This window comes from Loxodonta africana, chromosome 24, assembly GCF_030014295.1.
Source record: "Loxodonta africana isolate mLoxAfr1 chromosome 24, mLoxAfr1.hap2, whole genome shotgun sequence".
Classification (NCBI taxonomy): Eukaryota; Metazoa; Chordata; class Mammalia; order Proboscidea; family Elephantidae; genus Loxodonta; species Loxodonta africana.
In genome coordinates this window covers 28,901,624-28,912,837 of record NC_087365.1, presented here as the reverse complement: position 1 = coordinate 28,912,837, position 11,214 = coordinate 28,901,624, and the positions used below count along the sequence as shown (strand labels likewise).

At 41.1% G+C, this 11,214-nt stretch overlaps 1 protein-coding gene across 1 annotated transcript in view; it reads right to left on the bottom strand.

The window, feature by feature from the left end:
- Positions 1-3,821: 3,821 nt before the first annotated feature.
- The window catches only part of LOC100673481 (signal-regulatory protein beta-1-like), a 47,736-nt gene continuing 40,343 nt past the window's right edge, over positions 3,822-11,214 (bottom strand). Inside the window, exon 6 of the mRNA XM_064275883.1 lies at positions 3,822-11,046. The gene's annotated coding sequence lies outside the window, so the exon portion shown is untranslated. The remainder of the gene's footprint in view (positions 11,047-11,214) is intronic.

Sequence of the window (11,214 nt, the reverse complement as noted above, 5' to 3'; positions counted from 1 at the left end):
TTTGAGTTTTAGTTTGTCTGTGTCTTTAAGTCTAAGGTGTGTCTCTTGTAGGCAGCATATAGACGGATCATGTTTTTTTTTTATCCTTTCTGCCACTCTCTGTTTCATTATCGGTGCATTTAGTCCATCTACATTCGGCGTGACTATGGGTAGGTATGAGTTTAGTGCTGTCATTGTGATGTATTTTTTTTGCGTTGTTAACAGTTTCTTTTTTCCCTTTACTTTTTTTGTGCTGAGCAGTTTTTCTTTGCAAATTGTGCGTTCCTCTTTTTCATTGTTGTTGATTTTGTTTTTGCTGAGTCTTTATGTTTTTCTTGTATTTCATTTTGATGTGTAAGACTGTTAGTGTCTTTTTGTTACCTTATTATTTATCCCTATTTTTCTAAGTTTAAACCTAACTTTTAACTCCCTATAATTGCCTTGATTTCCTCTCCATATGAAAGATCTATGACTACTTTATGTAGTCCTTTTTTCTTTATCGATTTAATGTTGTAATCTTTTACATAAGGACATCGCTGTTTCCCTGTTTTGAGCATTTATTTATCTTGATTTATTGTTGTGATTTGTCTATCCGGGTTGATATCTGGTTGCTCTGTCCTGTGTTCTAGTCTTGGGTTGATAGCTGATATTATTGGTTTTCTAGCCAGAGAATTCCATTTAGTTTTTCTTGCAGTTTGGTTTGGTTTTTGCAAATTCCCTAAACTTCTGTTTATCTGGAAATGTCCTAATTTCACCTTCATATTTGAGAGACATTTTTGCTGGATGTAAGGTTCTTGGATGGCAATTTTTTTCCTTCAGTGCTTTATATATGTCATCCCATTGTCTTCTTGGTTTCTGCTGAGTAGTCCGAGCTTGTTCTTATTGACTCTCCTTTGTAGGTGACTTTTCGTTTATCTCTGGCCACTCTTAAAATTTTCTCTTTATCTTTGGTTTTGGCAATTTTGATTATAATACGTCCTGGTGACTTTCTTTTGGGATCTACCTTGTATGGGGTTTGATGAGCATCTTGGATAGATATCTTCTCATCTTTCATGATATCGGGGAAGTTTTTGCTGACAAATCTTTAAAAATTCTCTCTGTATTTTCTGTTATCATTCCCTATTTTGGTACCCCAATCACTCATAGGTTTTTTCTCTTGATAGAGTCCACATGATTCTAAGGGTTTCTTCATTTTTTTAAATTCTTTTCTCTGATTTTTCTTTGAATACATTGTTGCCAAGTGTTTTATCTTCAGTCTTGCTTATTCTGATTTCCATTTCCTCAATTCTGCTCCGCTGACTTTCTACTGAGTTGGGTAATTCTGAAATTTTATTGTTAACCTTCTGAATTTCTGATTGCTGCCTCTCTATGGATTCTTGCAGCCTATTAAATTTTTCATTATGTTCTTGAATATCCTTCTTAATTTCCTCAACTGCTTTATCTGTGTGCTTCTTGGTTTGTTTTGCATTTTGCCCGATCTCCTTGCTGATGTCTTGAACACTTCTCTGTATTAACCTTTTGCATTCTTTGTCTGGTAATTCCGGGAAAACATCTTCATTCAGAAGATTCCTGGATTCTTTGTTATGGGATTTTGTTGAAGTGATCATGGTCTGCTTCTTTGTGTGATTCGATATCTACTGTTGTCTCTGAGGCATCTATAAGTTATAGTATTAATTTATTTTATGTTTGCTCCCTGTGTCCTAGGTTCTTGCTTTGTTTTGTTTTAATATACCCAAATAGGCTACTAGAGTGAGCTAACTTGATTATTGGAGCCTTTGGAGCACTAATGTCCTATCACCAGATGGCTAGAGCTGTTACCAGGTGTATGAGCCTAGGTGCCCATTCACTGTTCTTGTATAGATTCAGCTCAGGTGTCCAGGTGGTCAGTCACCTAGTGTGTGGTACAGGCTCTCATGTACGATCTTAGAGGAGTAGTGGTGATTGGTGCATGTGCAGGTTTCTGGTTGCAGCAGAGGGTCACACTCTGAGGAAGGCAGGGAGCTGACAACCTTCCCCTGAGTGTCTGTGAGGAAGGTGCATCCCTGTTCTCTACAGCACACTGGTGGGTGGGCTGTCCAGCCATACCATAGGGACCCAGTACTTTTAATTGTAAGGACTGGGAGGCATCACTTATCCTTGGACCCCTGTCATGGGTGGCTGGGTAGGGTGGGCGGAGCCACCAGTCCTCAGACCCCTGCTGTGGGTACGTGAGCGCACCATTTACTAGGCAGAGCAGTATGAAATGTCAAAACCCCTCCTCTCTGCTGCACAGCTGAAACAGTTACAGCCAGACCTCCAGCACACTCGCCCTTGCAATATAACAGCCAGATCCTATCTGCTGTAAAGGGGCCACCTGTGTCCATTCAAAGGCTGTGGACTGCTTGTGCCTGGACAGGAGCTGCTTTTGCTCTAAGTCTCCAGATTAGGGGAGCTGGCAGATTATTTTTCCCCCGTTCGTTAATTTGTTTCTTCTCCAAGGCTGGGAGACTGGCTCAGGGAATACAGCAGAACCTATCTCAGACCCAGGGAAATCAAGTGTCACCGAAGCCAGCTGGTGCAGAGGGAGGAGGGATCAAATAAATGGGAGAGAGTTCTTTCAAAAGGAGGAACTACTAGATCCAAGCAGTAAATTAGACAAAATCACTTACTTTGTGCTGCAAGAACTGTTTCATCTCAGATTCTGGAGACGTGTAGATTATGTGTGCTGGCTCAGCCCCTCACCTTCTTTTGATGAAGCAGCCATGTCCCAAACGCTACTGCCAGCCCCGCCATGGTCATGCCTGGGGATCGGGGCTGAGGCACTCCCGTGAAGTCAGGTCTGGCAACTCCTTGCTGCTTCTGCACCATCTCTCCTTTCCCCTGTCACTCAGTCTGATTTCTTAACTTTTCCTTTGATGTTCAGGGTTCCTAGCTTGTCATATATATAATTGATTCACTTGTTGTTTTGGGTCTTTGTTGTAAGAGAGACCACCGGAAGCATCTGACTGCTCTGCCATCTTGGCTCCACCTCCCTTTCCTGTCTTTTTTTTTTTTTTTGCTTTAGCAAAGGGAAATTTATTTTCTCACAGTCTAGTAGGTTACAAGTCCAAATTCAGGAGCACTGGCTCCAGGGGAAGGCTTTCTTTCTCTGTCAGCACTGGAGGAAGGTCCTTGTCCTCAATCTTCCCCTGGTCAAGGAGCTTCTCAGGCACAGGGACCCCATGTCCAAAGGACACTCTCTGCTCCTGGTGCTGCTTTCTTGGTGGTATGAGATCCCCAACTCTCTGCTTGCTTCTCTTTCCTTTTTATCTCTTGAGAGAGAAAAGGTGGCACAAGCTACACCCCAGGGAAACTCCCTTTACATCAGGATCAGGGATGTGACCTGGCTAAGGGCGGTATTACAATCCTACCCAAATCCTTTTTAACATAAAATTACAATCACAAAATGGAGGACAAACAGAATACTGGGAATCATGGCCTAAACAAGATGATACACACATTTTGGGGGGGACATAATTCAATCCATGACAATGATCAACACATTTGACCCCAAAATCTTTTACGAAGTTCAGCACTCTCTTTTTAGTATGTGGGATGTGGCTGCGGGGGAAGAGGTCTCCACAGAGATGCAGCTCAGTTGCTGCAGGAGTTTGGGGCACATTGTTTTTTCTTACATTTTTGATTGTGTTTTCTTTCTCTGTATCACCGTATCTTCCTCTCCATATGGAAGGTGTATGATTACATTTCTTAGTCCCTCTTTATTATTTTAATGGTGTCTTCTTTTATATAATAACATTGCCATTACCGTGTGTTGGGCTTTTTTTTTTTTTTTTTTTTCTAATCTTGCTTTGTTTTTTGGATTTCCCTGTCTGGGTTGACTTCTGGTTGCTCTGCCCAGTGTTCTAGTCTTGGATCGATACCTGATATTATTGATTTTCTAACCAAAGAACTCCCTTTAGTATTTCTTGTAGTTTGGGTTTGGTTTTTACAAATTCCCTCAACTTGTGTTTATCTGGAAATGTCTTAATTTCACCTTCATATTTAAGAGACAGTTTTGATGGATATGATTGATTCTTGGCAGGAAATTATTTTCCTTCAATTTTTTAAATATATCATCCCATTGCCTTCTTGCCTGCATGATTTCTGCCGAGTAGTCCGAGCTTATTCTTATTGACTCTCCTTTATAGGTAACTTCTCATTTATCCCTCACTGCTCTTATAATTCTCTCTTTATCTTTGGTTTTGGCAAGCTTGATTATAATATGTCTTTGTGACTTTCTTTTAACATCTACATATGTGGAGTTCGATGAGCATCTTGGGTAGATATCTTCTCATCTTTCACAGTATCAGGGAAATTTTCTGCCAACAAGTCTTCAACAATTTTCTCTGTATTTTCCGCTATCCCTCCCTGTTCTGGTACTCCAATCACTTGGTTATTTCTCTTGAGAGAGTCCCACATGATTCTTAAGGTTTCTTCATTTTTTAAAAATTCTTTTATCTGATTTTTCCTCAAATATATTAGTGCCAAGTGATTTATCTTCGAGTTCAGAAATTCTAGCTTCTACTTGCTCAATTCTGCCCCTCTTTCTATTGAGTTATCTAATTCTGTAATTTTATTGTTCATCTTCTGAATTTCTGATTGCTGTCTGTCTATGGATTTTTCCAGCTTATTAAAGTTTTCATTATGTTCCTGAATAATCTTTCTAATTTCTTCAGTTGCTTTATCTGTGTGTTTCTTGGCTCGTTCTGTGTATTGCCTCATTTCCTTTCTGATTTCTTGAAGGGTTCAGTATATTAAACTTTTGTGTTCTGCATCTGGTAATTACAGGAATGCACTTTCATCTGGATGATCCCTGGATTCTTTGTTTCGAGAGACTATTGAGGTGATCATGGTCTGTTTCTTTATGTGACTTGATATTGACTGTTGTCTCTGAGCCATCTATAAGTTACTGTATTCATTTATGCTTGCTTACTGTGTCTTAGCTGCTTGCTTTGTTTTGTTTTGGTATACCCCTATGGGTCGCTTGAGTGAGCTAGCTTGATTATTTTCACCTTTGGAGCTCTGGGGTCCTGTCCCCAGATGGCTAGTATCAGTCTAGGAGTCCATTCAGTTTTCTTGTATGAATTCAGCTCAGGTTTCAGGTAACTGATCATCAAGTGTGTGGTACAGGCTCTGTCCTACAGTCTTAGAAGAGCAGGGGTGATTGGCGTATAGACCCGTATCTGATTGCAGCAGGGGGTCACATTCTGAACAAGGCAGGGGGCTGAGAACCGACCCCCAAGTGTCTCTGAGGAAAAAGTGTCTCTGTTCCCTAGAGCTTGCTGGTGGGTGGGTTCTGCAGAGGGACTATGGGCACCCAAAGTTTTTATTGTAAGGACTGGGAGGTACCAGTTATCTTTGGACCTCTGTTGCGGGTGGCTGGGTGACCTGAGTGGAGCTACCAGTCCTTTAGTCCCTGATGTGGGTAGGTGAGGACCTTGTTTAATAGGCAAAGCAATGTCAAACATCAAATACCCACCTCTCCACTGCTCTGCTGAAATGGTTGGAGTTTGTTAACAAGGGCCTATTCTCCCGAAATAGGCCCACACAGGTCCATGCAGAAGGGAAAGGTGCTCAAGGTCCACAGATGGTTTATGCCTGGACAGGAGCCGCTTCTGTCCTCAGCTCCCCCAGTTAATGGAGCTAGCAAATTATTTTTCCCCCCATTTGCAAATTTTTTCCTTCCCCAAGGCTGGGAGGACGGCTCCAGGTGCTCACCAGGGTCTATCTCAGGAGTAGAGATTCAGCCGCTGAAGCTGGTTTGCGGGTGGGGGGGCGTGGTAAAATATACACAAGTACTTAGCTTTTGCCGAGAGCGCCATTCTCCTTAGGTTCCTGAGGTGTGAGTGGGCCGTGTGGCTGGCTGCTTCTCCCTGAGGAAACTGAGGCTGAATGCTAGGACCAGCCTGCCACTGCCGCCGCCACCGCTCTGGAAATGGTGCCTGAGGGCTCCCCACAATTCAGGTCCGGTAACTCCTCTCCACTTCTGAACAGCCTCTTCCTCCCCCTGCCCCTCAGCTCATTGTCCAAGCTTGCCTTTGATGCTCAGGGCTCCCAGCTTGTCACAATATACTCATTTCACTTGTTTTTTCAGGTCTTTATTGTAAAGAGGGCTCAAAGGAAGCATCTGTCTATTCCGCCATCTTGGCTCCACCTCCCTGTTTCCTTTTTAATGACCTCTTGCTTTCTTCATGTATGATGTCCTTGATGTCATTCCACAACTCGTCTGGTCTTTGGTCATTAGTGTTCAATGTGTCAAATCTATTCTTGAGAGGGTCTCTAAATTCAGGTGGGACATACTCAAGGTCATATTTTGGCACTTCTGGACTTGTTCTTTCTTCAGCTTCAACTTGAACTTGCATAAGAGCAATGATGGTCTGCTTCAGTCATCTCCTGGCCTTGTTCTGTTGATATTGAGTTTTCCATTGTCTCTTTCCGCAGATGTAGTTGATCTAATTCCTGTTTATTCTATCTGGTAAGGTCCACGTGTATAGCCGCCATTCCTGTTGTTGAAAAAAGGTATTTGCAATTAACAAGTCATTGGTCTTGCAAAATTCTATTATGCAACTTCTGGCGCCATTTCTATCACCAAAGCCATATTTTTCAACTACTCTTTCTTCATCTTTGCTTCCAACTTTTGCATTCCAATTTCTGGTAATTATTAATGCATCTTGATTGCATGTTTCATCAAATTCAGACTGCAGAAGTTGGTAAAAGTCTTCATTTCTTCATCTTTGGCCTTAGTGGTTGGTGCCTAAATTTGAGTAATAGTTGTATTAACTAGTCTTCCTTGTAGGCATATGGACATTATCCTATTACTGACAGTGTTGTACTTCAGGGCAGATCTTGAAATGTTCTTTTTGATAGTGAATGCAATGCCATTCCTCTTCAATTTGTCATTCTCGGCATAGTAGACCATATGATTGTCAGATTCAAAATAGCCAATACCCACCCATTTCAGCTCACTAATGCCTAGGATATTGATATTTATGCATTCCATTTCATTTTTGATGATTTCCAATTTTCCTAGATTCATACTTCATACATTCCTGTTATTAATGGATGTTTGCAGTTGTTTCTTCTCATTTTGAGTCATGCCACGTTAGCAGATGAAGGTCCCAAAAGCTTGGCTCCATCCACACACATCGTTAAAGTTGACTCTACTTTGAGGAGGCAGTTCTTCCCCAGTCATATTTTGAATGCCTCCCAACCTCAGGTTCTCATCTTCCTGCACTGTATGAGACAATGTTCTGCTGGTATTCTTAAGGTTTCATTGGCTACTTTTTTCAGAAGTAGACTGCCTGGTCCTTCTTAGTCTGTTTTAGTCTGGAAGCTCAGCTGAAACCTGTCACCATGGATAACTGCTGGTATTTAAAATACCGGTGGCAAAAGTTTCAGTATCACAGAAAGCCAACACAGTGCAACCAAATTAACCAACACATAAAGATACTCAGTTGGTGACCCTTTTATGTCCAACCATCCATAGCCAGGCACTGGTTGCTGTAACTGGTCCTTACCACCTCCATCTAAGGGACAGACTGTATGTCAAAGCTAGGTGTTAGAACAAGAGGAAAAGCCAGAGCAGGGAGTGAGCACCCTCGATGAGATGACAAGATTCCCCTCCCCTTGTGATATCAGCATCTTTTTCCATTTTTCTAGGGTGGTGAAACCCACACTGGGAGGTCCATCCAAGGCTCCTGCCAAGAACTGGGCAGAAATTTTCCTCCAACTTCCATCATTCTACCCTTCCTCCCACGTCCTCACTTTCGCTTAGACTCTAAGGACTTTGGAGGGTGGTATTCTTAGTGGCATAATGGCCAAGAACATTGGCTTTGGAACCAGATACAATTTAGGTTCAAATCTTGAATCTACCTCTTAGTAGTTATGTAATCTTGAGCCCATCATGTAGACCCATATATCCTACAACCTTCTTGATACCTTCATTTCTGTGCTTCAGGTATCCAAAACTGAGTTCATGATCTACATTCACATCTTCTTCTCCCAAGAGGTAAAGTGCTATTTTCATCACATCATATTTAGATTACCTACTATAACCGTGATTTAGAACTGTTGATGTGGACTTTGATCACCTGAATGTGGTAGTGTTTATCAGGTTTTTCCATTGTAAAGTCACACCCCTCCCCCCATTTTGTACTCTTTGGAAGGGCAAGCACAGTCCACACTTAAGGCATGGGGAGTTATGGTTCTCCTTTAGGGTGGAGTATCTACATAAATGATTCTAGATATTTGGATGAGATATTTGTCTCTTTTCACAAATTTATCAATTTATTCAATCACTTACATCAGTATGAACTCATGAATATTTATTACGTATTTGGGATGTAATTCAGTAGTATTGTATTTATTTTGTTACTCAAATTATTCCAGTTTTAGTGACTGGGGACTCTTTACTTGGTTGTTGTGTCAATGTGGGTTTTTTTTTTTGTTATTGTTATGTTGTTGTTGTTTGAGCACTTCCTTACTTTCTGAAGAATGTTGAATTTTTGATGGAATTTTTTTAAACTTAAAGTAGAGAGAACAATCTTTAAAGAAAGAGCTCTAGAAGTTAAGAACCAGGTGATCGAATTGAAAATAATTTTATTTTGATATCCAACATCTAATATTAACCAATGTCTTGCATAAAATTTCATTTATTTATTTATTAAACAAAATATTGAAGAGCTTTTTATATGACAGTCACTATTTTGCCACTGAGGATACCTTCCCTGTAAGAATTTACATCCTGTTTGAGGAAGACAGACAACAAACAATTAAATACAGGAAGTTCTTCCTTGACATGGTGCTGATATGCATGAAGTTTGAAGAGAAGAGTTTAGTTAAATAATACCAGTCTCCCAACAACATGGTTTCAATTCACTACAAGATGAATTCGATGTAATTGCATAAAGTATAAACTTCACTGCTGGCTCTTCAGTTCACAAATCACTACACAAATAACAAATGCTCATCGTGGTCAGTGAACATTCAGGTCACTCCTTTTAAAGTCTGTTGGTGAAGGATTTGTGAATCTTACCCATTTTATGCTCAGGCAGCAAAGCATGGAGTTCTGTTGCCTCCTCTGATGGTTACGGTTGTGGGTCAACTTGGCTGGGCCATGATTCCCAATGGTTTGTTAGTTATGATTAGGTTGGCAGCTATGTAGTGATGTAATCACCTCTGTAACAAGATCTGATATAACGTAGTCACCTAAATTTTAGATTATGATGTATTAAATAAATATTCTTTTTACTATTTTTTTCATTTCTCTATATCTGGTTTAGGTAGGCATATCTGATGGAGCAAGTGGTTTGTGATTGTCTGCTAACCTAAAGGTTGGCTGCTTAAACACACCCAGTGACTCTGTGGAAGAAAGGCCCAGAGAGCTGCTTCTATAAAGATTACAGCCAAGTTTTATGAAGCAGCTCTACTGTGTAACACATGGGGTTTCCATAAATCAGAATCGACTTGATACCAATGGGTTTTGTTTTGCTTTTTTAGGCATTTATAGCTGACGGTAAGAATGTTTTTAATGTTTTGACAAAAAAATTGAAAGCTCATTAAGCAAGCACTATTTTCCCAGTGACTATAAACATCAGTTTCCATAGTCTCAATTTGCATGCTCATTTTTATGATCCCACAGCTACCATGCAACGTGAAGACTGTTCATATTTAGTATGTCAGATGGTAAGAGTACTATGACAAAAAAATTAACCAGGTTAAGAGGAATTGAAATTCCGGGTGAGGGGGGGTATTGATATTTTACATAGAGTGGTTTACAGAAAAAAAACAAAAAACAAACCCAGTGCCGTTGAGTCGATTCTGACTCTTAGCGACTCATAGGACATAGCAATTCTGACTCATAGCAACCCTACAGGACAGAGTAGAACTGCACCATAGAGTTTCAAAGGAGCACCTGGTGGATTTGAACTGCCAACCTCTTGGTTAGCAGCCATGGCACTTAACCACTATGCCAGCAGGGTTTCCAGAGTTTATATAAGGTACCTTTAATAAGGTGACATTTAAGCAGAGACTTAAAAAAGGGAGGGAGTGACCCAGGTAGATATGTCTGAGAAGAAACAGGGGAATGATATAACCTGACTCGTGTTTCAAGGAATCATTGTGGTTTCCTGAAGCAGTAAAACTGAAATAGAGAAGCCAGTTAGGGGTAGCATGATCCAAGAAGAGATGATGGTGGCGGGGGTGAGGGAGTAGTGATGGAGGTGAGGTGTACAGAGGATGGATATAACTCAGGGGTGTGCTGGACTGGGCTTGTACTGGCTCATGAAAGCTGATTGCTAAATTTTCGGGAATTTTTCAATCTGGTTGCTAAACTGTTAGTGGCTTGAAATTGGCCTTGGTGGGAATATTTACACCACAGAAATTGGAAAATGCCACAAATTAGGCTTTTTTTCTTTTCCTTTTGGAGAGCCAATTGTTAACCATTTGTAAGTCTATCTCTGGATACAAGCAGTTTGAAGGCCAAATAAAGTATGGGGTATAAAAACTTTTGGAACACTCATAACATGTGCACCTTGGGCAACAGGGTAGGGGAGGGTACAGGATGATATAGGAACTAGTACTCCCATCACAGAGAGGGGAGGGGAGATTTCTTTTGGGTTTGAGGAGTAGGACACTTGGGCAAAGAGGGAGAAGAGAATATTTTTTCTTTTTTAAACAGGATTAGGGATCTATTTATGTTCAGAAGGCAAGGCTGGGAAGTCAAGGGTGGGCAGAAATCCAGAAGCTGAGAAGAATTCTTGAGAGCAGACTTCAGTATGTGGTTTATGGCCTCATCGCATAGCAGCAAATGACACATAACTTGATATGTTTAGGAAACTTGACTTTTTCTCATATTCTAGGGAACCGGAGTGAGTCAGTCCTCAGAACCAGTTCCTAAGACCTGTCCTTGGGGCACCAAGGACTGTAGGAAGGAACAGCAGGAGAGTATGGGCAGTCAGGTGTCCAGAGCTCAGAGGCACATGGAACAGAGTCTGTGGAAGCTTCCGTCTAGCACCTTGTCTCAGGCTGGGCAGTCTGCGGAGGAAGTAGCTGGGGGGACACAGTTGTACTTTTAATTATCTGCTCATTATTGAGACATGTTTCCTGAGTGCCTACTGTGTCCCGGAGGCTGCTCTCCTCCTGGGATGATAGTTGTGTTGTGAGGGAATAGGAAGCTCCCAGGATAGTTTCTAGCCATCTTCATCTTTCTCCCTGAGT